This window comes from Chiloscyllium punctatum, chromosome 34 (genome assembly GCF_047496795.1).
Source record: "Chiloscyllium punctatum isolate Juve2018m chromosome 34, sChiPun1.3, whole genome shotgun sequence".
NCBI classification, from domain to species: domain Eukaryota; kingdom Metazoa; phylum Chordata; class Chondrichthyes; order Orectolobiformes; family Hemiscylliidae; genus Chiloscyllium; species Chiloscyllium punctatum.
The window spans coordinates 65,108,214-65,135,372 of record NC_092772.1 but is presented as its reverse complement, the minus strand read 5'-3'; the positions used below and the strand labels follow the sequence as shown (position 1 = coordinate 65,135,372).

Genomic DNA, 27,159 nt, shown 5'->3' with positions numbered 1-27,159 from the left:
CCTGGTTATGGAGAGAGTGTAAAGGAGGATCACCAGATGAGTCCTGGGATGTGAAGATAGTTAAGGACTGCAGATGCTGGAAGTCAGAGTCTGTACAATGTGGACCTGGGGAGGTGCAGCAGGTCAGGAAGCATCAGAGGAGCAGGAAGGTTGATGTTTTGGGTCGGGACCCTTTGTCAGTCTTGATAAATAGCCCTGACCCGAAATGTCAGCTTTCCAGCCCCATCGTATTCATGCTGGTCATCAAGCACCTATTGATTCTAGTCCCACGTTCTGGCACTCAGCGTGTAACTGATATTGTAGTGCCTGGTGTGATCATCGAAACACTTCTTTAAGGATGCAATGTTTCCTGCATCTGTCACCATTTCAGATGCTGACAGACTTGATGAGGATCTCCAGCGCTTTTTGTTTTTATTGCAGGTTTCCACCATTTTCCTGAAGCACAGAGTCATAGACATGTAAACAGCTCCAGATTTTGTTGACTCACATTCCTGGGATGTCAGGACTGATGGCTGAACAGGGACTCAATCTTCGTATAATCCTCCTTTCCTTTGGCTTTCTGAGCCGCTAACTACATCACTAATATTCTACCTCCCATTCCCTGTCCTGAATCTGACCCATCTAAGCTGACACTATCGTTCCCATCCCCCTGCTAGACTAGTTACAAACTCACCAACAGAACTGGCAAAAGCCCCCACCAGATTTGTCTCAGCTCTGCCCAGGGGTAACCTGTCAGGCTGGTATACGTCCCACCCAGAAACAGTCTCAGTGCCTGAAGAATCATAACCCTTCTCTAGTACACCATTTCCCCAGCCACACATCCAGCTGATCTACCTTCTCATTCCGGCTCTCATTAGCACATGGCACTGGGAGTAAGTCTGACATTATTACATTTCAGGAGCTACATTTTAATGCATCTCTGCTCTCCCTATGTCCAGCTTTCAGGCCCTCATCCCTCTGTTTAGCGATGTCCTTGGTATCTGTGTGTTGCACGACCACGGCCTGTTTACCCTCCAGCTCCAGAATGTCCTGCAGCCACTCCATGATATCATGGATCTTGGCACCAGGGAGATTACATACCATCCTCGATTCATGTCTGTGGGCACAGAAGTGCCTGGCTGTACCCCGGATTATTGAATCCCCTGTAATGATAGCCCTGCCACTCTCATTCCTCTTGTTCTGATCAGCAGAGCTCTCTGTGGTGTCATGAACCTGGCTGATGCTGATTTCCCGAGAAGCCACCCCACCCATTCCCACCCTTACAGAATCCCAAGTGGTAGACAGTATCTGTATGAGAAGGGGATAACAACGGGGGACTCCTGTACTCACTTCCTGAGCCTTTTACTAGATCTGATGTTCACCCATTCCCTTTCTGCCTGTGTAACCCTCACCTGCAGTGTGACTAACTCACTAAACGTGCTGTCCAGAACATTCTCAGTATTGCAGATGCTCCACAGTGAGTCCACTCACAGCTCCAGCTCTGAAAGGCAGTTTCCCAGTAGCTGCAGATGGGAACCCTTGCTGCACAAATAGCCGTCAGGGACACTGGAAGCGGCCCTTATTTCCCACATTGTGCAAGAGGAGCACACCACGGGTCTGAGGGCTCCTGTCACAACGTCTCTCTACATTCATCTAGTTACTCCCATTAAGAGAATTTAAATGAGTGAGTAACCTTCCTTCACTTCAAACATGTCCATTACAATAACAAAAAAAATCTTTACTTAAGCTGATATGTCATACTTTAAAAACTTAAATACTCCACAGGTATCACTGACAAATTGGCTGTTCCCATTGGGACTGTGAATTTCTGAAAGGCCTGAACTAAAACGGAGTTTCAGCTTCACCTTCTCCCCGTCTCCCCTCACTCTGTTTACACCCAACTCCAAAACACTCTCATTGAGCCAAGCAGCCCTCACAGTGCAGCCCTGTCATTTTCATTGTCTGCTCACACCTACACTGCCCTCAGCCTCCTGTACTGTTCCAATGCATCTCAATGGGAGCTCAGACCAGCATTGCATCTTTCAATTCAGCCCTTTGTAACCCCAGAGTCATAATGGACTTCAGCAGTTTCTGAATGAACAGACAGTTGTCAGAATCTGGAACGTTCCACCTGAAATGGTGCTGGAATTTGAGTCCACAAGGAATTTCAATGAGAAATTTGCAGAGAATTGGAAGTAGGGAGTTTACAGATTAACATCATAAAGTGGATGATTAAGACAAAATCTGACAGCTCCTGCAAAACGACGAGGTGTAATTTGGATAAATCTGTGCCCTCTCTCAGGCCAATACCCCCTTCCACAGCTGCAGGGCCAAGAATTGAACACATACCCCAAGGGTTATCCAATCATGAACTTGAACATCTTTCTGCTTTTGGTTTGACAAAAATATTGAAGATATTTTCCCACAGACAGAACAGACAGACTTTTCTCGTTCCACAGTTAAATGCCAATGATATTCAGATCCTGATGACTCCGCTGACTGTAGAAACTTGTTTAATGAGATCCCAGTCTCAATTATTCTGAATTAATATCCTATAAACTGAATTCACAAAACAAAGCTCACAGTCAGTGCAAGATGAATAGTGAAGGTAAACACTTCTCTTGGTATGTGTTTGATGTGTAAATGCTCCTCTTCAAATCACCCCGCCCCCACCCAGGAAGAGGACACATTCATGCTCCTTGCTGTACCTTGCCCCAAATAAAGATGGTGGCCATAACCCAGGTCCTCTCACTGCCTGAGGCCCAAGCCATCTTCCCCTTTGCTGCAAACGTGGGACCAAGAGTTTCTAATTCAAACTAACTACCTGCACAGAGTATAACTAAACCCTCCCAGTCTACACTGATACATTTCATCCGGTTTCTGCTGCCATTTTCCCCTTTCTCCTTTCTGCCTCCTGCACACACCATGGGTCATCACGGGTCCAGTGACCCTTCCTCAGAACCGATGACAGCTGGGAAAATTAGAATCCCTTCAGGAAACAGGCCCTTTGGCCCAACAATTCCACACTCACCCTCCGAAGTTTATCCCACCCAGACCCATTCTCCTACTCTATTACTCACCGTTTACCCGGACTAACGCACATCCCTGAACCCTACGGGAACCTTAGCTGGGCCAATTCACCTAACCTATAGATCTTTAGACTACAGGAGATAGGGGTTAAAGAGTAACTCATAGGTGGAGACAGAGCCCAAAGAGACACAGGAACATTTGGAAAGATAAAGGAGTGGGGAGTTGGAAAGCTGTTAATGGAGGAGACAAGAACCTTCTAGCATCTCAGTGGCGGTGGTGAAAGTGGCGGCTGATGATCTACATTATGCCTGCAAAAAAGACCTTGAGCTTCCAGTTGCCTGCTCTTTAACACACAAGACTGTTCCCTGTCCAACATCTCTGTCTCATGCTTACTGCAGTGTTCCAGTGAAGCTTGATGCATGCTGGAAGAACACTTCAGAACATACCAAATGGCTTCCTATTTCAAGGACTGCAAATGTCCCCGCATATGTGGTCAACAATGCCCTCCAGTGTATCTCCTCCACTTCCCACACCACTGCCCTTGAACCCCACCCCTCCAAATGCAACAAAGATGGAATCCCACCATCCTCACCTTCCACCCATAAACAACGCATCATCCTCTGCTCTTTCCACCATCAGATCCAACCCCCTGAGATATATTTCCCTCCCTATCCCTTTCATTTCCACAGAGATCATACCTTCTGTGACTTCCACGTTAGATCCACACTCCCCACCAACCCACCCTCCACTCCAGGCACCTTCGCTTGCCACTGCAAGAGGTGGAAAACCTGTACCTACACCTTCCCCTCACCTCCATCCAAGGCACCACTGTATCCTCCCACATCCAGCAGAGAATTCCCTGCCCACCCAAACACCTCACCTATTGTGTCCCTTGCTCTCAGGACGCCAAATTGTGGAGTATTTCAGGGAACATTTCTGGGACACATACACCAGCCAACCCCACCGCTCTGTAGCTGACCATTTCGGCTACCGCCCACCCCCTCCGCCACCATGCTGCCAAGGACATGCAAGTCCTCCATCCCACAAATCCGAGCCACCCGACACCTGGAGGAAGAACACCTCATCTTCCACCTTGGGAACTTTCAACCACACGGCATCAAGGTTTCCTCATCTCCTCTCCCCAACTTATCTCCGATTCAACCCTCCAACTCGGCAAGACCCTCTTGAACAGCCCCACCTGATATTCTTCCTTTCCAATTGTCCATTCTACCCTCCATCTACAACCACCTATTGCCTCCCTAGCTCCCTTCGCCCAACCCCAAACACCCCTCCCTATTTATCTCTCAGCCATATTCCACCACCCACATTTCTGATGAAATGCTGACATGCCCAATATGTCAATTCTCCTGCTCCTTGCATGCTGCCTGACCTGCTGTGCTTTTCCAGCGCCACACTTTAACACAAGCTGGAAGAACAACACCTAATCTCCCACTTGGGGACCCTGCAACTCTCTGGCTTCAACATCAAATTCAATAATTTTAAGTCCTGAACTCTCCCACGTCCTAGTGTCTTTGCCCCCTACCCCACATACCAGGCCTTGTTATTACGTAGCCTGTCATTACACATTACCTATGGTTAGCCACTAACAGTCCCCATAAACAGCTATTCATCCTCCCCCCATCAGATCGTTATCCACTCCTTTGTCCAACTGCTCCTCTCTCTCTCTTTGGACTCTATCCCCACCAATCATTTACTCCTTAACCCCTACCTTCTGTATAAAAACGGACATTTTTTTCTCAGTAACATCAGCTCCTGAGGAAGCGTCACTGGATCGAAAATGCAAAATGATTTCTTTTCACAGATGCTGCCAGATCTGTTGAGCTTTTCCAGTACCTTCTGGTTGTTGTGTGTGATTTACAGCATCCGCAGTTCTTCTGGTTCTAATTTACCCGGAGTATCTAATTCAGGTCCAGCAGTTGGAAACAGTGTTTATCAACCTTCCCAGTCCACACTAACTCCATCTCTCTCCCAGTATCTGCTGTCTCTCCCACTCCTTCACATTCAGTCCCCTCTCACAGTGACACTGCGTCTGCAAAGCTGATGGTCATGTGTTGGCCTGCTGGACCCACCCCTCATTCACTCCCATTGGCTAGAGGGTGACGCCAACTCTCCTATTGGTCTGAAGCTGTGTCAATCAGCCAGGCCCCATTGTGACCTGAGTGGTGGGATCCTCCCAGGTGCATCAGAGGCTGAGGGGTGACCTCATAGAGGTTTATAAAACCATGAGGGGCCTGGGTAGGATAAATAGACAAGGTCATTTCCCTGGGGTCGGGGAGTCCAGAATGAGGGGGCATAGGTTTAAGATGAGAGGGGAAGAATTTAAAATGGATCTGAGGGGCAATTTTTTCCCCCCACTGAGGTTGGTGCGTGTATGGAATTTTCTGTCGGGAAGTGGAGGATGTTGGTACAATTAAACCATTTGGCATCTGGATGGGTATATGAATAGGAAGGGTGTAGAGTGATATGTGCCAAGTGTTGGCAAATGGGACAAGATTAGGTTGGGATATCTGGTCAGCATGGCCCAGTTTAACCAAAGGGTTTATTTTCATGGTGTACATCTCTACGGCTCTGCCCTGTGATGAGCTTCATCATTCACAGTGAATGCGTAAGTATCACAGAGGACAGGGGCTGGGGGCTATTCAGCCCATTGGGGCTGTACTCTCTCCCTCTGGAGATGGTGCCAATCTATCCCAACTCACCTCCCATTTGGACATAGCCCTCCAAATCCTTCCTTAAAAAAGTTAAATTTCAAATTTGTTTTGACAATAACTACTGAATCTGCATCCAGCTCTTGGTCAAACTGTTCCAGATGCTCAGAACTTAGTGAGTAAAATAATCTTCACATTTTTAACCTGCATTATTTGCCAGTTACCTGAAAATAGTTACTAAAAATTGTGACGTTAAAAATTTCTCACTCTGTCTCTCTGTAAATGAAATACCCTGGAAACAAATCAACTCCTGGTCAAAATCACTGCTTAACCTTCTCAGCTCCAAGGAGAATTGTCTGACCTTCTGCTAAATCTTAATTTTAATTTATTAGTGTCATAGAGATGTACAGCACAGAAACAGACCCTTCAGTCCAACTTGTCCATGCTGACTAGATATCCTAAATTGATCTCGGCCCATATGCCAACAGTTGGCCCATAGCCTTCTAAACCTTTCCCAATCACATATCCAATGAGATGCCTTTTAAATGTTGTAACTGTACCAGCCTCCACACTTTCTCTGGCAGCTCATTCCATACACGTACCATGTTCAGCTTGAAACTTTGCCCCTAATATCCCTTTTCAATCTTTTCCCTCATGCCTGTGCTTTCTGGTGTTGGACTCACCTAAACAGGAATAAGACCCTGGCTGTTGACCCTATCCATTCCCCTCACGATTTTATCAACCTCTACGGTCACCTCTCAGCATCCGATTCTCCAGTGAAAACAGCCTCAGTCTATTCAGCCTCTCCCTATAGCTCAATCCCTCAACCCTGGCAACGTCTTTGCATTATTTCTAAATCCTTTCAAGTTTCACAATATCATTCCGATAGCAGGGAGACCAGGACTGAAAGCAGAATTCCAGAAGTGGCTGAATGAATGTCCTGTACAGCCGCAAAATGACGTCACAACTCCTGTACTCAATGCACAGACCAATAAAGGCAAGTACACCAAACACTTTCTTCAGTACCCTGCCTATCAATGACTCCACTTTCAAGGAATTATGAACCTGCACTCCAAGATCTCTTTGTTCAGCTACACTCACCAGGACCTTCCCATTAAGTGTAGAAGTCCTGCCTTGATTTGCTTTTCCAAAATGCAGAACCTCATATTTATTTAAATTAAACTGCATCTGCCACTCCTCAGCCCATTTAATTGGAGTCTCATTGTACTCTCGGGTAACTTTGCTGTCCACTGCACCTCCAATTTTGGTGTCTATTGTAAACCTACTAACCATAGCTCCTATATTCACATAGAAATCATTTATATAAATGGCAAAAAGCATTGGACCCAGTACCCAGCCTGACAGCATATTGCTCATCACAGGCTTCCAGTCCAAAAAGTACCCTCCACTATGACACTGACTGCTCAGCAAGGTTAGAGCTCATGGCATACAGGGAGAACTAACCATTTGGATACAGAACTGGCTCTTCAGACTGGAGGCCTGTGACTAGTGGACTGTTACAAGGATCACTGCTGGATTCACTACCTTTCATCATTTATATCAATGACTTGGATGTGAACATCAGAGGTATAGTTAGTGAGATGACACCAAAACTGGAGGTGTAGTGGACAGTGGGATCTTGATCAGATGGGTGAATGGGCTGAGGATTGGCATTTTGGAAACTCAAATCTTAGCAGGACTTATACACTTAATGGAAAGGACCTGCTGAGTGTTACTGAACAAAGAGACCTTGGAGTGCAGGTAGATAGGATAATGAAGGCGGCATTTGGTATGCTTTCCTTTATCGGACAAAGTATTGAGTACAGGAGTTGTGAGGTCATGTTGTGGCTGCACAGGACATTGGTTAGGCCACTTTTGGAACGTTGTGTACAAATCTGGTCTCCCTCCTATTGGAAGGATGTTGTGAAACTTGAAAGGGTTCAGAAAAGATTTACAAGAACTTTGCCAGGGTTGGAGGATTTGAGCTAGGCTGGGGGTTGAATAGATTGGGGCTGTATTCCCTGCAGCGTCGGAGGCTGAGAGGTGATCTTATCGATGTGTATAGAAACATGAGGTGCATGGATAGGATAAATAGACAAAGTCTTTTCCCTGGCGTGGGGGATCCCAGCACAAGAGGGCATAGGTTTATGATATGAGGGGAAAGACTTTAAAGAGACTTAAGAGACAATGTTTTCACACAGAGGGTGGGACGTGTATGGAATGAGCTGTCAGAGGAAGTGGTGGAGGCCATTATGATTGCAACATTTAAAAGGCATCTTCATGTGGATATGAATAGGAAGGATATGGGCCGGGTGCTGACCGGGGGGACTAGATTACATTGGGATATCTGATCAGCATGTACTGGTTGGACCGACGGGTCTCTGTTTCTGTGCTGTCCATCTATGACTCTTTGACCTTCCAGCCAATTCCATATCCAAACAGCTAGTTCCGCCAGAATTCTATGGTATTGAACCTGCTAACCAGTGTTTTATGTGAAACCTTGTGTCTTTCTCAAGTCCAAGGTACTGATTTCAATGCACAAAGCTATGCTGACTCTCCCTAATATTTTCTTGCTTTTGCAATGACATGTAAATCCTGTCCCTAAGAATCCCTTCCAACTCTGTGCCACTGACTTCAGGCTCACCGGTCTATAGTTCCCTGGCTTTTCCTTACCACCTTTCTCAAATAATGGCACCAATCCTCCAGCACCTCACCTGTGGCGATCGATGATACAAATATCGCAGCGAGGGGCCCAGCAAAAGCTTCTCTAATTACCCACAAAGTTCTGGGATACACCTGATCAGATTCCAGGGATTTATCCATCTTTATGCATTTTAAGACATCCAGTACCTCCTCCTCTGTAATATGTACACTTGCCAAGTTATCACTATTTATTTCTCCAACTTCTCTAACTTCTATATCCCCTTTCAGTAAAAACTGACATGAAATACTCACAGAATCTCTCCCACCTCCTGTTGTTCCATAGGCAGTCTTGTTGATCTTTGAGGGTCGCTATTCTCTGCCTAGTTATTCTTTTGTCTTTAGTGTATTTGTAGAATCTCTTTGGATTCTCCTTAAACCTTTTTCCCAAAGCTATCTCATGTCCCCTTTTTCGCCTCCTGGTTTCCCGCGAGTATACTCCTACTACCCTTACAGTCCTCTAGGGATTCACACAAACACAGTGGGGTCTGTACCTGACATATCCTTCCTTCATTTTCTTGACCACAGCCTCAATTTCTCAGGTCATGCAGCATTCTCGACGCCTCCCAGCCTTGGCCTTAACAGGAACATACTGTCTGTGTACTCTCATTGTCGTAGGCCTATGGAGGATGTGGCAGATGAGGACAGAGAAACAATCATCATCAGTAAAGAGGTCGGGTTGGGAAAGCGAACAACTCATCCTTATCTCTGTAATTCCTCTCTAGCCTCAGAACTACCACTATCTCTGCATCAAAGACATCTCAATATCTCTGCAACATCCTCCAACCTCTAATCTCCTCCAGTCTCAACACACTCTCTATCTTTAATCTTGTCCACCCTCTCAAATCTCTGTGATGTGCCTTTCTTTAATTCCAGCCTTCAGGATAACCCATTTTTATTTCAGATTCATGCACCCAGAGATCCACAATGTCCCGCTTAACCTCTGTCACATTTTTCCTCCAAAAAACATTATTTAATCACGTATCATCTATTCTAATATCATCTTCTCTGACCTGGTTTCTATTGTGGCTTGTCATATTCCTATATTACGCGTTTGTGGTCTACATGAAAAAACCGGTTTGTGGTCCATTGGATTTATGCTGTAAAGAAATCTCCCAGCTAACTATTTTAATCCCATTTTCCAGCACAGAGCCCATAGACCTGTCAGCCTTGGCCTTGCAAGTGTGTTCCGAAATAGATTTTAAATGCCTTCAGGATTTCTGTCTCTCACTCTCTTCCAGACAGTGAGGTTTAATGCAACTGTTGCTCTATGCTATCGCCCACAGGAACACAGAGCAGCTGGGTCTGTGCGAACCACAGATCGCCCACACATTGTGAAGGATGGCAGGGTCCCTGACAGGGGGCACAGGAGATTTACCAGGATGGTTCAAGGAATGGGGGATTTTAGTTGCAGAATTTGTGGGCCTTTTTTTAACATTAATTGTTCACGTGACATGTGTGTTGCTAATACACATCAAGAATAACCATCCGCAATTAATGGACTCTCCTTTTCAACCTCTCCCCTTGCCTGCGCTGTGGTAATATTCAGGTTAACCACTACCAGACATCTCTCTCTCATGAGAGAGCAGTCCTATGGTCGGGGAGGACAATGCTGACTTGATCTTTTACACAGTGATGCCACTGTGCCTCGAGGGTGGGGAAAGGGAATGCTGAAGGTGGTGGATGGGAAATCACTCGGGTACAGTACTTTATCCTGGAGGATGTTCACTTTCTTTAATATTGTTGGGGGGTGGGGGTGCACTGATGCAGGCAAGTGGAAAATGTTCCAACACAATCCTGATGTGTACCTTATAGAGAGCAAACAGACATTGGGGAATCAGGGCTTTGGGGTGTTCTCCTTGTAGCAAAAGAAATTTGGGGAGCTGTGACAAAGTGGTTTACAAAAGTTACGCATTATTATAATAAACATTAGACCCTTCAGCTCATTATACAAGGATTCCAGGACACATGTTGAAGATTTGGGAAGATCTATTGAAAGGATGGTTTGTTTCAAGGGAGAACTTTTATTCAGCAAATGGTATTGATCTGGAACACAATACGAATATCCAGGCCCTGATGTATTGAGTAATTCTGTCAGTTTGGCGTTACAGTGACTGAGATTACCATCTGAATATCTGCCTATAATACAAGTTTATAAAATCCGTCACTGTCAGTTCAAGTTTGAAACTCATACAATCCCTTCCTCCTGGCCCAGGAGGACTGTACACATTACCCCTGGTGGAGGTCAGCAGGCTCTTCAAAGGCAAATCTATGTGGGTTTCTATGAGTTTCCACCTTGGGACTTCATGTGACTGAACATGGGACAGAATATCCCAAGATTCAGTGAGATATGGAGAGTAGGATTTGCCTCCTTTTCTTTCTTTCCGTTCTGCCGCTGAGCCTCCTCAATAAGACATGGGGTGTGAAAAGCTCATGCAGCTCGATGGGCAAGATGTCTCCATTCTGACCAATGGGCAACAAGCTCCTCCCAGTCATGAAACAGAGTATCCCTGAAAGATAGCAACTGCGCATGCTTCCCACTGCCCAGTGCTCTTAGTACATGTTTCGAATTATGAGGGGGGAATCTCCTAGAAAAGGCATAACAGGAAAGTTCCAAAAGGTTATAAACAGTTTACAGAGAGATATTCACAGGAAACTTGGGCAACAAGTTGGCAAATAAAGTATAACTTGGGATAAACTGTAGAAGGCTGCATCACAAAGGGACTGGGGGAAAATGAGCAGGAAACAGAAAGCGAGCACACAGTTACAACAGGGAATCAGGAAAGGGAATGGAATACTGTCCCTTATTTCAAAGAGTTTGCAATATAAGAGTTTGGAGTATATACCTTAGGGCAACTAAACAAATGACAAGTGAGACCACATCTGGAGTAACGTGAACAGATTTGGTCACTTTAGTTCATGAAATAGAGCAGTTTATTGGAGGCATTTCAGAGAAGATCCATTGGGATGATCCCTGTTTTGAAGGGATTATCCTGTAAGCAAAGGGTGAACAAGTTGGGAATCTACTCACTGGACTTTGGAAGAATGAGAGGTGATCTCTTTGAAACATACAGGATTCTGTCAAGGTTTGACAGGGTAAATATGGAGAGGATGTGTCCCATTACGGGTGAGTCTTGAACCAGATTCTGGATCAGTCGCGGAATCAAGGGTTCTGTTTCAGATTTCTCAAGTTAAAGGCAACACCAACACAGGTTAGGGTTTCAGCAGCAATGGAGCTGGAGTGAGAAGGAGATAAGCAACGTTTTAGGAGATTGGAATTCCTGGTGTTTGTGATTGCGTAGATGTCTGATCAGAAGGTCACCTTGGGGTCAGATATGAGAGCAATATTGTGAAGAGTGTAGTTCTGCCTCAGACACTTCCCAGTGAGAGGGAGGGACACAGCAGTAAGGGAAATGAATTTGGAATAGCAACTGAAGGCAATGGGTTTAACAATGACAGTGTATCATTGGAGTGAATTGCAGCTAATCGAAGCGTGGTAAGCAGTTTGATAACTGAGTAATAGTGGAGTAATGGAGATGAATGATGGGGAGGGAGAGCTGGACATTGTCAGTGTACATGTGAAACTCAACAGTGCTTTTGGGCAATGTTACCTCCTGGCAGTATGTAGGTCAGAAACAGGACGGACCAAGGATAGACCCTGGAGGGACACCAAATACAAGGAATTCAGAAAGGAAACGGAGAGTGGAGACGGAGCAGGATTTTCCAACGATGGTGAGGTCAAATATTAGGTTTTAGGAGAATGGGAGAGAAGGACATAACCAGAAAAGACAGACAGACAGATCATGGAACAATATCTGTGAATTGCAAGTGGGGGGGGAGGTGACCGTGGTGGAGGGAGGGAGGGCGGTGACAAGCAGGAGGATGAGACAGTTTTGGAATGTCCATGATTTAGCTACACGAGGGTAAATGGTCAAGATGACCTCTAATAAGGCTTGACAAGGGACTCGAAATGCAAGTTTAGGACTAAAATGAGGAGCACTCTTGTGAGGCAGTTTGGCTCGGTGGGCTAGTGGAGAGGGAGGAAAGAAGCAGAGGCAGCTGATTGGATTGTCTCAATGTTATTGACAGAGAAACTCCATGTGCTCCTCACTCTTGTTGTTGGAGGGGAGGATGGAGGAGACAGGATAATGGACAGTGTTTTTATTTCCAAAACAATAAACAAAACCTTGATAGTGATTCTAAAAATAAGTGAACAAACCTGTCGTATTTATCATTTATCAAGAATATTAAAATATACAACTGAACTTCAGGTTTGAATCCCAAATCGGTAGAGGGTGGCTCTGAATTCAAGAAAAAAAATAACTGGCATGAAGAATCTACTGTTTGCCATGGAACCATTGGGGATGTTTTTCTGCCATTGACAATGTCCTTGAGGGAAAGAAACCCGACAGTGGCCCATCAAGTCACTCATTGTATTAATCACTGCACAGTCTCAACAAAGGAATGAAACTGGATGGACCACATTACATCTACCAATGCACTGGAAAATACAACACAATCAGCCCTCTTGACCCTGCAACTTCTGTCTCACTGTGGGCCAACAACAGCAGCATAACTGTACTCCAGCCCAATCTGAAATCTCATGGCCTGATATCCCCCACTTAACCATTAACATCAAGCCAGGGGATCAACCCTGGTTCAATGGTGAATGCAGGAGGGCATGTCAGGAGCAGTACAAGGCATACCTAAAAATGAGGTGCCAACCTGGTGCAGCTTCCAAACCTGCATGCCAAACAGCACAAGCAACACTAAATAGAACTAAGTGATCCCATAACCAACAGATGAGATCGGAGTTCTGCAATTCTGCCACACCAAGTCAAGAATAGTGATGGACAATTAAACAACTCACTGGAGGAACCATCACAGATATCCCCACCCTTACCGATGGAGGGGTCTCACACATCCATGCAACAGATAAGAGGACAGCATTAGCAGCGCTTTTCAGCCAGCAGTGCCAGGTGGATGAGCCTTCTCCATTGGTCCCTCACATCACAGATATGAATCAACTTGGCTGAAAACTCATTTCAAATCAGATCAAGAAATGGATAAGCAGTGTAAATGTATGGGCCCTGCCAATATTCTGGCAATAATACTGTTGGCTGTGCTCCAGAATCTGCTGCCCACGAAGGCAAGTACTGTTCCAGCACTGGCGCCTACCGACTTTGTGGAACATTGCTCAGGGATGTTCCAACACAACAACACAGGGCAGATCCAACTCAGCCAATTGTCCTCCATCAGTCCACACTCACTCAGCAGTGAGGTGATGGAAGGTGTCATCAACAGTGCTGTCAAGCAACTGCTCAGCAATAACCTGCTCAGCGATGCCCAGTTTGGGTTCTGCCAGGGCCACTCAGTTCCTGAGCTTGTTACAGACTTGATTCACAAACTGATAAACAGCTGAATGAGGTGAGGATGACAGGCCAGACCCCCTCCAGGTCCACTATTTCGACTTCAGTGATATCACCTGACCTCACCACAGTCTCAGCTCATTTGCTGAAATTCTCATTCATTCCTTTTGTTAACTCTAGATTTCACTATCTAAACCCACTCCTGGCCAGCATCCCACATTCACCCTCCCGATAATCTCAAGAATATTGAAAACACTACTGCCGAACTGCTCACTTGTACCAAAACTTGCTGATCAATCAAAAGACTCCCATTTATAAGCAACAACCATTTACTTTCGCACCTTTGAATTAATTCCTGGCTGTAATCATTCCTATCTCCCTGCACCACACACCCTTTCATATCTCAATAACTCATTTTAGTTCAGACTCTCAATGATGTGTTTATTTTTGAGTTCTCCTGTGTGAATGTTTCTACAGACTCCAAGGGAACTTGGTCTGGAATCCCCACTCTAACTCTCTAAGATCTACTTTCTTCCTTTAAGGCATTCTTGAAAAACTGCTTATTTGGCAATGGTTTTGGTTACTGTACACAATATTCTCCATCTGTAGCCTTATGTCCAAACTTCTCAATAATATTTTTGTGAAATTAAAACCATGATGATTTGCACAGATATCTTCTACTCTTCAATATCGCTGAGTGAATAATCTGTAACGTCTCTTACCCAACCACATTGTGGGAGCACCTTCACCATACAAACTGCAGCAGTACAAGTCAGTCAAACATCACCCTCTCCACTGGCAACCAGGCTTTGGCATTGATCACTGGTTTCTGTGGAAGGAGAAATACACAGTTGATGTTTGAGGGAGTACAACATGAATTACAGGGAATGAAAATGGTGCAGAATTTGACTGTCAGAAATTGAAGGAAAATGCACTCGCTTATTGGAAAAAAGAATTCTTGACTGTCAAAGATATTGTGGAAAAAATAACATGATAATCGAACAGCGTATGGTCAGGAGCCAAGCAGCAGTGGACAATTCATTTACATTCCTGAAGAAGGGCTTCTGCCCAAAACGTCGATTCTCCTGCTCCTCGGATGCTGCCTGGCCTGCTGTGTTTTTCCAGCTCTACATTTTTCAATTCATTTACAAAACAGCTGTGAAAGTAATAGTAAAATACTATACCGAGCAAAAATACACCCATGAGAGACTGAGGAAGCTAGATAATGAACAAGTGGACATCAAAGAACCCAGAGGTGAACCAGAGCAGAGTTCACTTTTATGATCCCACAGTCAAAGATGTCTAGCACAAAAACAGGCTTTTTCGGTCCAACCTATGCCAACCAGATATCCTAGCTTAATCTATCTAAATTAAATCCTATCTGCCACTTCTCAGCCCATTGGCCCATCTGACCAATATCCCACTGTACTCTGAGATAACCTTCTTCATTGTCCACAATACCTCCAATTTTGGGGTCACCTGCAAACTTACTAACTATACGGCCTCTATTCACATCCAAATCATTTAAATGAATGACGAAACAAATCCAGAAAAAAAAAATCAATTTCTGTGGGTTTGAATGTGCTCTGTGTAAATCCTGCCCTATGACTCTTTTTACCAGGGAAGGCTGTACATACATCCCTCTGAACTTTGCCCCCTACAAAGATGGCGGCCGCGCACGTGTCCAGTGAATCATTGCCCCGAATAAAGATGGCGGCGCTCACTCGGGCCGATTCCTCAACGAGGCATATTCCCGTTTGCTGCAAAAACGGAACTGTAAAGTTTCAAATTGGTATTTTCCGATGTGTACCAAATGATTGTAAAACCTCTCAGACCATACCAACACCATTTCCCTCCCGCTTCCTGCTGTTTATTTCTTTCCTTACCGACAGCTCTCCGCGCGCACACATTCCGAACATCCGCACCCACCGCGAGGATGATCACGTGGTATAGTCTAGTCCCGCCCTCATTCACTGATTGGCCGGAGGACCAACTGCCCCGCCAGGTCCTCCAGCTCCGCCCCTGCCTTTCCATTGGTCCGCCGCTGACATCAATCACTTCTTCGGTCCAACCTGTCTATGACAACCAGCTGTCCTAACCTAATCTATCTAAATTAAATCCTATCTGCCACTCCTCAGCCCACTGGCCCATCTGATCAATATCCCACTGTACTCTGAGATAACCTTCTTCATTGTCCACAAACCAACTGTTGGCTGGAGCTTGCACACGGCTTTTGTTGCTGTTTATCAGTTACAAGAGTGAGGGACAAAGTTAAAAATCACACAACCACCTGATGAAGGACCAGCAACATAGTGCTTCCAAATTAACCTGTTGGACTATAACCTGGTGTTCTGTGAATTTTAATTTTGTCCCTCCTAATCCAACACCAGCCCCTGCAACAAGCACCAAGACGTGGCTTGGCTGGCGGTGAGAAGGGCTCTGCCTGTGAGATCCTTTATGCACGGCGGACTCTCTGCCGCACCGCACGCTGTCCTCGAAGTGGCTGCGGGGGGGAAGAGACTGTCACACACCTCCTTCTGGAATGTGCCTATGCAGAGGAAGTCTGGAGAGGAATGCAGTGGTGCTTGTCGAGGTTCGTCCCGAGCAGCGCCGTGACGCAGGACTCCGTGCTCTACAGCCTGTTCCCCGGGACTCACACCGAGACGAACATTAACTGCGCCTAGAGGATCATCAACTCGGTGAAGGACGCTCTCTGGGCGGTCCGAAACCTGTTGATCTTCCAGCTGAAGGAGTTGACCCTGACCGAGTGTTGCAGACTGGCACAGTCCAAGGTCCAAGACTACGTGTTGAGGGACACGCTGAAGCTTGGGGCAGCTGCCGCCAAGGTGCGGTGGGGAAAGACCACCGTGTAAGATCGGCCTGCCTAAAGAAGAACAGGGGGCCCATGCGGACGTTTTTTTGGGCTCTGCTGATGCCTCAGCCAAAAATATGTACAAGATTGAAAAATGCACAGGATTGTAAATGACAAGGATAAATTCGAATCTGTGTTTGTAAATGTGGACATATGTATGGCATGATCAAATGTACAGACCATCAAATCTTTTTATGAATAAAGTATATTTTTGAAATAAAAAAAAAACACCAGCCCCTCCAAGTCACGAGTGACGGAGGCATGCATAACATAAGAACAAAAGATCGAGGAAAAGGAGAAGGCCATCCTGCCCTTCGAGCCTGCTCTACCATTCAATAAGATCATGGCTGATCATTTCGTGGATGCAGAACCATTTACCCACGTTCTCACCGTGTTCCTTAATTAATTATTTCTTTTAAAAAAAACTAACTTATCTTTAAAAACGTTCATTGAACCAGCATCAAATGCTTCCCTGGGCAATGCACTCCATCAAGGTCAAGACGTTCCTTCTCAATTCACTCCTAAATTTGCTGCCTCTAACCTTGTGGTGATGCCCTCTTGTCCTAGCTTCACCTGCCAGTGGAAACATCCTCTCTACTTCTATTTTATTCGTTCCATTCATTATTTTATATCTATCCATTCTTCTGAATTCCAATTAATATAATCTCAATCTACTCAGTCTCTGTTAAGTCAAACCTCTCACCTCTGTAATCAACATAGTTATCCTCCTCTGCACCCCCTCTAGTGCCGGTACATCCTTGAGCAAGAAAGGAGACAGAAACTGCATGCAGTACTCCAGGTGTGGCCTCACCAGCACCCAATACAGCTGGAACATAACCTCTGCTTTTAAACACGATCCCTTCAGCAATGAAGGCCAAAATTCCATTTGCTTTCTGAATTGATTGTTGTACCTGGTGACTAACCCTCCTGCAGAAGGATGTTCAGGTGCCTCTGCATAGCAAATAATGTAACTTATTAAAAATTCAAGTAATAATTGTTTTATTAATGTTACTCCAACCAAAGAATATGACTTTACATTTATGAATATAATATTTCACTTGCCAAACCATTGCCCACTCACATGTATCTATGTTCCCCTGCAAAGTTTCCCAGTCCTCCACACACTTTGTCCTGCTACTCATCTTAGTCTAATATGCAAACTTTGACACCCTACATGTGGTCCCCAACTCTAAATCATCTGTATCATTTCTAAATAATTGCAGTCCTAACACTGATCCTAGAGGCACGCTACTAGTTACTGATTGCCAGCCAGAATAAGGCTTATTTATCCCCACTCTTTGCTTCCTGTTAGTCAACCAATCTTGTATCCATGCTAATACTCTATCCCATGCACCCTTATATAAAGCAACAGCCACTTGCGTGGCACACTGTTGAAGGCCTTTTGGAAATCCACGTACACCGCATCCACTGGGTCACTGTTGTCCACCTTGTTCAAAATGTCTTCATAGATTTCCAAACGATTTGTCAAGCATGACCTGCCCTTTGTGAATCCATGCTCTGTCTGCCCAATGGGACAATTTGTATCGGGATTCCCTGCTATTTCTTCCTTGATAATAGACCCAAACATCTTTCCAACTGCAGAGAATAAACTAACTAGTGTAGAATTCCCTATCTTTTGTCCACCGCCTTTTCTTACAGTCCTTCCTTTTCACTGGAATATGCCTTTGCTGAACACTTCCTAAAATGTCTTTGAAAATCTTTCACTGCTCATCAACTGTTCCACCATAAAATGTTTGTTTCCAGTCTACTTTATCCAGGTTCTCCCTCATTCTATTTTAGTTCCCCATGTTCAAGCACTGGACCAAGGTATTAGATTTTATCTTCGCACTGGAGAAGAAAGTGAGGACTGCAGATGCTGGAGCTCAGAGCTGAAAATGTGTTGCTGGAAAAGCGCAGCAGGTCAGGCAGCATCCAAGGAACAGGAGAATCGACGTTTTGGGCATAAGCCCTTCTTCAGGAATGAGGAAAGTGTGTCCAGCAGGCTAAGATAAAAGGTAGGGAGGAGGGATTTGGGGAAGGGGCGTTGGAAATGCGATAGGTGGAAGGAGGTCAAAGTGAGGGTGATAGGCCGGAGTGGGGGTGGGGGCGGAGAGGTCAGGAAAAAGTTTGCAGGCTAGGAAGGCGGAGCTGAGTTCGAGGGATTTGACTGAGAGAAGGTGGGGGGAGGAGAAATGAGGAAACTGGAGAAATCGGAATTCATCCCTTGTGGTTGGAGGGTTCCTAGGCGGAAGATGGGGTGCTCTTCCTCCAACCGTCGTGTTGCTATGGTCTGACAATGGAGGAGTCCAAGGACCTGCATGTGCTTGGGGTGGGAGGGAGAGTTGAAGTGTTGAGCCACAGTGGTTGTGTTGGTTGGTCCAGGTGTCCCAGAGGTGTTTTCTGAAACGTTCCGCAAGTAGGCGGCCTGTCTCCCCAATATAGAGGAGGCCACATCGGGTGCAACGGATGCAGTAAATGATGTGTGTGGAGGTGCAGGTGAATTTGTGGTGGATATGTAAGTATCCCTTGGGGCCTTGGAGGGAAGTAAGGGGGGGGGGGGGGGGGGCGGGGGGAGGTGTGGGCGCAGGTTTTGCATTTCTTGCGGTTGCAGGGGAAGGTGCTGGGAGTGGAGGTTGGGTTGGTGGGGGGTGTGGACCTGACGAGGGAGTCATGGAGGGAGTGGTCTTTTCGGAACGCTGATAGGGGAGGGGAGGGAAATATATCCCAGGGCGTGGGGTCCATTTGGAGGTGGCTGAAATGATGACGGTTGATACGCTGTATATGGAGGTTGGTGGGGTGTTAGGTGAGGACCAGTGGGGTTCTGTCCTGGTGGTGGTTGGAGGGGCGGGGCTCAAGGGTGGAGGAGCAGGAAGTGGAGGAGATGCGGTGTAGGGCATCGTCGACCACATCTGGGGGGAAATTGCGGTCTTTGAAGAAGGAGGCCATCTGGGTTGTACGGTATTGGAACTGGTCCTCCTGGGAGCAGATGCGGTGGAGACGAAGGAATTTGGAATATGGGATGGCGTTTTTTACAGGGGGCAGGGTGGGAGGAGGTGTAGTCTAGGTAGCTGTGGGAGTCGGTCGGTTTATAGTAAATGTCCGTGTTGATTCGGTCGCCCGAGATAGAAATGGAAAGATCTCGGAAGGGGAGGGAGGAGTCTGAGACAGTCCAGGTGAATTTGAGGTCGGGGTGGAAGGTGTTGGTAAAGTGGATGAACTGTTCAACCTCCTCGTGGGAGCATGAGGCAGCGCCGATACAGTCATTGATGTAGCGGAGGAAAAGGTGGAGAGTAGTGCCAGTGTAGTTGCGGAAGATGTTCCACATATCCTACGAAGAAGCAGGCATAGCTGGGGCCCATGTGGGTGCTCATGGCTACTCCTTTGGTTTGGAGGAAATGGGAAGATTGGAAAGAGAAGTTGTTCAGGGTGAGGACCAGTTCAGTCAGTCGAAGGAGGGTGTCAGTGGAAGGATACTGGTTGGTACAGTGGGAAAGGAAGAAGCGGAGGGCTTTGAGTTCTTCGTGACGGGGAATGGAGGTGTATAGGAACTGGTGAAGATAAGGCGTTGGGGGCCGGGGAAACGAAAATCATGGAGGAGGTAGAGGGCGTGGGTGGTGTCCCGAACATAGGTGGGGAGTTCTTGGACTAAGGGGGACAGGACCGTGTCGAGGTATGCAGAGATGAGTTCGGTGGGGTAGAATCAGTCTGAGACAATGAGTCGGCCGGGGCAGTCATGTTTGTGGATTTTGAGCAGGAGGTAGAAACTGGCAGTGTGGGGTTGAGGGACTATGGGGTTGGAGGCAGTGGATGGGAGATCCCCTGAGGTGATGAGGTTATGGATGGTCTGGGAGATGATGGTTTGGTGGTGGGAGGTGGGGTCATGTTCAAGAGGGCAGTAGGAGGAGGTGTCCACAAGCTGGCGTTTAGCCTCAGCGGTCTAAAGGTCGGTGCGCCAAACTACTACTCCCTTGTCTGCCAGTTTGATAGTGAGGTTGGGGTTGGAACGGATGGAGTGGAAGGCTGCACGTCCCGAGGTGAGAGGTTGGAGTGGGTGAGAGGGGTGGAGAAGTTGAGGCGGTTAATGTCGCAGCGGCAGTTGGCTATGAAGAGATCGAGGGCAGGTAATTTATCTTCACACCTCTCCATATGTATTCTAACTTCAACTATACAGTGATCACTTCTTCCAAGAGGATTCCTAATTCTGAGGTCATTAATTATTCCTGTCTCATTGCACAGGGGCCAGATCTTGGATAGCTTGCTCCTTGTCGGTTACATTTCATACTGTTCAAAAAAACTATCATGTATACACTTAATGAACTCCTCAAGGCTACCCTGACTGAGCTGGTTCGACCAATCTACATGTAGATTAAAATCACCCATGGTAATAGACATGCCATTTTTACAGGCATCAGTTATTTCGTTGTTATTGCCCATCCCAATGTGATGTTATTATTTGGCCGACACACTGCGCCTATCAGTGACTTTCTTGTTAGAATTTTGAAAGCATCATTTCTGTTTCCCCTAATGTACAGCAATAACAACAACTACTTGCTTTATATGGAATCTTTCACAATGGCAAATCTCCTAAGGTGTTTCATGGATGATCAAAACATTGATTAAGGAGAATGATTTTAAAATACATCTTAAAAGAGGCTAGAGAAGGTTAGGGAGGGTATTCCACAGACTTCTGCTCTTGACAGCTCCAATTGTGGAGTGATGCAGGTGGGGTGGGGTGGGTTGAAAAGGGAACGTGCAAAAGGGAAATGGAGGAGCGTAGGCAGTGCATAAGGTCTTAAGGAGAGAGGAGGTTCCAGACTGAGTCTGTCTGTCATAGACAGTATGGCTGCCTCATGGAATTTGAAGCAACGCAATGGGCCCATGGATGTCATGTTAGTCAAGGATAGTATAACGGTGGCTGAGAGAACATTTGATGAGGACTTGTCTACTGAAGTAGCGTGGGCTGAGGTTAGAAACAGGAGAGGGGAGGTCACATTGCTTGGATTTTTTATAGGCCACCACAGAGTTCCAGGGAGGGGGAAGAGAGGATTAGAAAAATTACTCTGGGTAGGAGTGAAAGTAACATGGTGGTGGTTATGGGGGACTTTAACTTCCCCAACATTGACTGGAAATGCTATAACTCTAGTACATTGGATGGATTAGTTTTTGTCCAATGTGTACAGGAGGGTTTCCTGACACAGTATGTCAAAGTGCTGACAAGAGGGGAGGCCACATTGGATCTGGTGCTTGGTCATGAACCAGACTCGGTGTTTGATTTAGGTGTAGGTGAGCACTTTGGAGAGAGTGATCATAATTCAGTTATGTTTAGTTTAGCAATGAAAATGGATAGGTACATGCCACAGGTGAAGACTTATCAATGGGGCAGTGGCAATTATAATGCGATTCTGCAAGAATTCGGATGCATAGGATGGGGTAGCGAAATGCAGTGGATGCAGACAATGGAAATGTGGAGCTGGTTTAAGGAACAGATATTGTGTGTCCTTGATAGGTATGTCCCTGTCAGGCAGGGAGGAAGTGATAAGGTAAGGGAACCGTGGTTTACCACAGAAATTGCATCTCTTGTTAAGAAGAAATTGGAGGCTTATGTGTTGATGAGACAAATGGCACAGATGAGGCGATGGAGACTTACAGATCAGCTCGGGAGGATTTAAAGAGAGTTAAGAAGAGCAAAGAGAGGACACGAGCAGTCTTTAGCAAATAGAATAAAGGAGAACCCTAAAGCTTTCTATAGGTATGTGAGGAATAAACGATAGGGTAGGAATAGGGCCAATCAAAGACAGAAGTGGGAAGTTGAGTGTGGACACTGTGGAAATCGGAGAGGTGCTAAACAAACATTTCTCATTGGTTTTCACTCAGGAAAATTAGAATATTGTAGAAAATAATGAGGTAGAAGATGTTAGACTAGAAAGGATCGAGGTAGTTACGAACAGATGTTATCAATTCCAGAAGGATTGAAAGTAGACAAGTCCCCTGGGCTAGATGGGATTTATCCGTAGATTGTCTGGGAAGCTAGGGAGAAGTTAGCAAAGACTTCAGCTTTGATATTGAGTTGTCATTGCCTACAGGTGCAGTACCAGAGGACTGGATGATTGCAAATGTTATGCCCTTGATCAAGAAGGGCAGTAGAGATGACCCAGGTAATTATATACCAGTGAGCCTTACTTCTGTTGTCGGATAGGTTTTGGAAAGGATTATAAGAGACACTATTTGTAATCATCTGGCAAACAACAATATGATTTCAGATCGTCAATATGGTTTCGTCAAGGGCAGGTCGTGTCTCACAAACCTCATTGAGTTTTTCGAGAAACACACAGAGTAATAGACATGTAAACAGCTCCATATTTTGTTGACTCACATTTCTGGGATGTCAGGACTGATGGCTGAACAGGGACTCAATCTTCGTTTAATCCTCCTTTCCTTTGGCTTTCTGAGCCGCTAACTACATCACTAATATTCTACCTCCCATTCCCTGGCCTGAATCTGACCCATCTAAGCCTACACTTTAGTTCCCAACCCCTGCCAGACTAGTTACAAACTCACCAATAGAACTGGCAAAAGCCCCCACCAGATTTGTCTCAGCTCTGCCCAGGGGTAAACGGTCAGGCTGGTACAGGTCCCATCCAGAAACAGTCCCAGTGCCTGAAGAATCAAAACCCTTCTCTGGTACACCATTTCCCCAGCCACACATCCAGCTGATCTACCTTCTCATTCCTGCTCTCATTAGCACATGGCACTGGGAGTAAGTCTGACATTATTACATTTCAGGAGCTACATTTTAATGTATCTCTGCTCTCCCTATGTCCAGCTTTCAGGCCGTCATCCCTCTGTTTAGCGATGTTGTTGGTATCTGTGTGTTGCACCACCACGGCCTGTTTACCCTCCAGCTCCAGAATGTCCTGCAGCCACTCCATGATATCATGGATCTTGGCCCCAGGGAGAATACATACCATCCTCGATTCATGTCTGTGGGCACAGAAGTGCCTGGCTGTACCCCTGACTATTGAATCCCCTGTCACTATAGCCCTGCCACTCTCAGTCCTCTTGTTCTGAGCAGAGCTCTCTGTGGTGTCATGAACCTGGCTGTTGCTGATTTCCCGAGAAGCCACCCACCCATTCCCACCCTTACAGAATCCCAAGTGGTATACAGTATCTGTATGAGAAGGGGATAACAACGGGGGACTCCTGTACTCACTTCCTGAACCTTTTACTTGATCTGATGTTCACCCATTCCCTTTCTGCCTGTGTAACCCTCATCTGCAGGGTGACTAACTCACTAAACGTGCTGTCCATAACATTCTCAGTATTGAAGATGCTCCACAGTGAGTCCACTCCAAGCTCCAGCTTTGAAAAGCAGTTTCCCAGTAGCTGCAGATGGGAACCCTTGCTGCACAAATAGCCGTTAGGGACACTGGAAGCGGCCCTTATTTCCCACATTGTGCAAGAGGAGCACACCACGGGTCTGAGGGCTCCTGTCACAACGTCTCTCTACATTCATCTAGTTACTCCCATTAAGAGAATTTAAATGAGTGAGTAACCTTCCTTCACTTCAAACATGTCCATTATAATAACAAAAAAAAATCTTTACTTAAGCTGATATGTCATACTTTAAACACTTAAATACTCCACAGGTACAGATTACAGATTAACATTATAAAGTGGATGATTGAGACTAAATCTGACAGTTCCTGCAAAAAGACGAGGTGTAATTTGGATAAATCTGTGCTCTCTCTCAGGCCAATACCTCCTTCCACAGCTGCAGGGCCAAGAATTGAACACATACCCCAAGGGTGATCCAACCATGAACTCGAACATCTTTCTGCTTTTGGCTTGACAAAAATATTGAAGATATTTTCCCACAAACAGAACAGACAAACCTTTCTCGTTCCACAGTGAAATCCCAATGATATTCAGATCCTGAGGACTCTGCTGATTGTAGAAACTTGTTTATTGAGATCCCAGTCTCAATTATTCTCAATTAATATCCTATAAAATGAATTCACAAAACAAAGCTCACAGTCAGTGCAAGATGAATAGTGAAGACAAACACTTCTCTTCGTACGTGTTTAATGTGTAAATGCTCCTCTTTAAATCACCCCTCCCCCACCCAGGAAGAGGACACGTTCATGCTCCTTGCTGTACCTTGCCCCAAATAAAGATGGTGGCTAAAACCCAGGACCTCTCACTGCCTGAGGCCCTTTGCTGCAAACGTGGGACCAAGAGTTTCTAATTCAGACTAACGACCTGCCCAGAGTGTAACTAAACCCACCCAGTCTACACTGATACATTCCATCCGGTTTCTGCTGCCACTCTCCCCTTTCCCCTTTCCGCCTCCTACACACACCATGGGATACCGCAGGTCCAGTGACCCTTCCTCAGAACAGATGACAGCTGGGAAAATTAGAATCCCTTCAGGAAACAGGCCCTTTGGCCCAACAATTCCACACCCACCCTCCGAAGTTTATCCCACCCAGACCCATTCTCCTACTCTATTACTCACCGTTTACCCGGACTAACGCACATCCCTGAACCCTACGGGAACCTTAGCTGGGCCAATTCACCGAACCTACAGATCTTTGGACTACAGGAGATAGGGGTTAAAGAGTAAATAATAGGTGGGGACAGAGCCCAAAGAGACACAGGAACATTTGGAAAGATAAAGGAGTGGGAAGGTGGAAAGTTGTTAATGGAGGAGACAGGAACCTTCTAGCATTTCAGTGGCGGTGGTGGAAATGGTAGCTACATTGTGCCTGCAAAAAAGACCCTGAGCTTCCAGTTGCCTGCTCTTTAACACACAAGACTGTTCCCTGTCCAACATCTCTGTCTCATGCTTACTGCAGTGTTCCAGTGAAGCTTGATGCAAGCTGGAAGAACACTTCAGAACATACCCAAATGGCTTCCTATTTCAAGGACTGCAATTTCCCCTCACATGTGGTCAACAATGCCCTCCAGTGTATCTCCTCCACTTCCCACACCACTGCCCTTGAACCCCACCCCTCCAAATGCAACAAAGATGGAATCCCACCATCCTCACCTTCCACCCATAAACAACGCGTCATCCTCTGCTCTTTCCACCATCAGATCCAACCCCCTAAGATATATTTCCCTCCCCTCCCCTTTCAGCATTCCACAGAGACCATACCTTCTGTGACTTCCACGTTAGATCCACAGTCCCCACCAACCCACCCTCCACTCCAAGCACCTTCGCTTGTCACTGCAAGAGGTGGAGAACCTGTGCCCACACCTTCCCCTCACCTCCATCCAAGGCACCACTTGATCCTCCCACATCCAGCAGAGATTTCCCTGTCCACCCAAACACCTCACCTATTGTGTCCCTTGCTCTCAGGACGTCAAATTGTAAAAAATTTCAGGGAACATTTCTGGGACACATGCACCAACCAACCCCACCTCCCTGTGGCCGACCACTTCGGCTACCCCTCACCCCCTCCGTCACCACGCTGCAAAGGACATGCAAGCCCTCCATCCCAAATCCGAGCCACCCGACACCTGGAGGAAGAACTCCTCATCTTCCATCTTGGGAACTTTCAACCACACGGCATCAAGGTTTCCTCATCTCCCACCCCCCAACTTATCTCAGATTCAACCCTCCAACTCAGCACTGGCCTCTTGAACAGTCCCACCTGCCCATCTTCCTTCCCAATTATTTATTCCACCCTCTCACCACGACCCTCCATCCACAACCACCTATTGCCTCCCTAGCTCGCTTCCCCCAACCCCAAACACCCCTCCCAATTTATCTCTCAGCCGTATTCCACCACCCACATTTCTGATGAAATGCTGACATTCCCAATATGTCAATTCTCCTGCTCCTTGGATGCTGCCTGACCTGCTGTGCTTTTCCAGAGCCACACTTTAACACAAGCTGGAAGAACAACACTTCATCTCCCACTCGGGGACCCTGCAACCCTCTGGCTTCAACATCAAATTCAATAAGTTTAGGTCCTGAACTCTCCCACGTCCGAGTGTCTTTGCCCCCTACCCCACATACCAGGCCTTGTTATTACGTAGCCTGCCAGTACACATTACCTATGGTTAGCCACTAACAGTCCCCATAAACAGCTCTTCACCCTCCCCCCATCCGATCGTTATTCACTCCTTTGTCCAACTGCTCCTATCTCTCTCTTCGGACTCTATCCCCACTTATCATTTACTCCTTAACCCCTACCTTCTGCATAAAAACAGACTTTTTTTCTCAGTAACATCAGTTCCTGAGGAAGCGTCACTGGATTGAAAATGTGAACTGATTTCTTTTCACAGATGCTGCCAGATCTGTTGAGCTTTTCCAGTACCTTCTGGTTGTTGTGTGTGATTTACAGCATCCGCAGTTCTTCTGGTTCTAATTTACCCGGAGTATCTAATTCAGGTCTAGCAGACTGAAACAGTGTTTATCAACCTTCCCAGTCCACACTAACTCCATCTCTCTCCCAGTATCTGCTGTCTCTCCCACTCCTTCACATTCAGTCCCCCCTCACAGTGACACTGCGCCTGCAAAGCTGATGGTCAT

The 27,159-nt window shown here is 46.2% G+C and overlaps 1 long non-coding RNA gene across 6 annotated transcripts in view; it reads right to left on the bottom strand.

The window, feature by feature from the left end:
• The window catches only part of LOC140458914 (uncharacterized), a 63,925-nt gene that overhangs the window by 10,976 nt on the left and 25,790 nt on the right, over positions 1 to 27,159 (bottom strand). For 5 of the 6 annotated variants that reach the window (XR_011953734.1, XR_011953737.1, XR_011953736.1 and 2 more), the window contains 3 exons: positions 24,512 to 24,620; positions 14,470 to 14,576; positions 8,873 to 8,998 (listed from right to left, as the gene is read on the bottom strand). This is a non-coding gene — a long non-coding RNA (uncharacterized lncRNA). The remainder of the gene's footprint in view (positions 1 to 8,872; positions 8,999 to 14,469; positions 14,577 to 24,511; positions 24,621 to 27,159) is intronic. The other variant, XR_011953733.1, reaches the window with a different exon arrangement.